Raw genomic sequence first — 1547 nt, forward strand, 5'->3', positions numbered from 1 at the left:
TCATAATCATGTTTTCGATTTTGAGATTCGTTGACATTAAGTTGTGAAGCCATCTCTCAATGGAAGCCGTAATAACTTCATTTTTACAAATTACTTTAATTTAATGTATAAATCAATCACAGATGGCCCAGTGTTCGCCATTATTAAAATAGAGTAAATTTCGACTCTTGAAGGACTCGTCAAAGTACCCATTACTCATTCCCTATGCTTTTTTTACAAGGAATATGATTGAATATAGAATGGAAACAAATTAAACTGACAGATCTTTGATACATGTGTAGTGATAAAGACAAAGTATGGCCGATTTAGTGGATGGACGTTTTCCGAAACAATTTTCAGGTTTATATAAAATGGATATTTTCTGCAAGTAACTGATGGACTAGTCAAACTAACTATTATTGAATAAGCTTTTCTAGTGTTATTCTCTTCTTTAATTTTTCTTCATGAACATTTTTCGTTTGTACAGTTCCCACATTACTTTCTCTTCTACATAGCGCATGCTCCTGTAAAGGGACTTGTTCATACATTCTTCGCCCCCCCCCCCACAGTGGTACAGCGGTATGTCTGCGGACTTACAACGCTAGAAACCGGGTTTCGATACCCGTGGTGGGAGGAGCAAAGATAGGCCATTGTGTAGCTTTGTGCTTAACATGGAACAAATATAATTTATATTCCCTAGTATTTAAATCGTTTCTGGAGAATAAAGAGATGTATTGCATTTGTTTTAACACGTCCCTCACGAGCCCAGGGGTGTCTTTACACTAACATTTTCTTAAATATTAAAAGTAAGTTCAATCCGGAAACTTCCAAAAAGAGTGAATTAAGAGCTAACGTATTAACAGTCAACTAGCTTCAAGCTTTCTTGCAAGAGGATTATTGGCAGCAGAATCTTTAACTATAATATTGAGTTAGGTAACATAACCAATGAGAATTGCATGAAATTATATCCTCTCATTGCGAGTATAAATTATCGTATTATATATATCCTCTTATCGACTCTGTACTCACAGGTAACTTTGATATTTTAGATAATAATAATTTACGGCTCTTAATGAAGAAATGATCTAAACTACGAGAATGCTCTAAAATTAACTAGAATTCAGTTAGTAGGTCATTAAGTGAAGAAAGTTTCACGTAAATGGTGTGTGATGAATTTATTATCATATATTTATTTCAATATCAACATTTGTTTCTTTGTTTGTAATTAAGCACAAAGCCACTCAATGGGCTATCTGTGCTCTGCCCACGACGGGTATCGAAACCCGGTTTCTAGCGTTGTAAGTCCGCAGACATACTGCTGTGCCACTTTGTTTAGATTAAGTTTATATTCAGAAATATGCATAGCTTATAGTGTTAGATATGTATTGCGAAACTCCCGCCTATTCTTCAAAGTTGTAGAAAATTCTCGAGAGTAAGAATCAACCATATACATATGTATGTAAACGCTTAAATGTAGCCAGTATTGTTACGTAAAATTGAAATATCTAGAAAGCCTCCACTCGCCTATAAATATAACCAACACGACACGCCAAAAAGAGAGCATGTAT

The sequence above is a fragment of the Limulus polyphemus genome, unplaced genomic scaffold (assembly GCF_000517525.1).
Source record: "Limulus polyphemus unplaced genomic scaffold, Limulus_polyphemus-2.1.2 Scaffold1204, whole genome shotgun sequence".
NCBI classification, from domain to species: domain Eukaryota; kingdom Metazoa; phylum Arthropoda; class Merostomata; order Xiphosura; family Limulidae; genus Limulus; species Limulus polyphemus.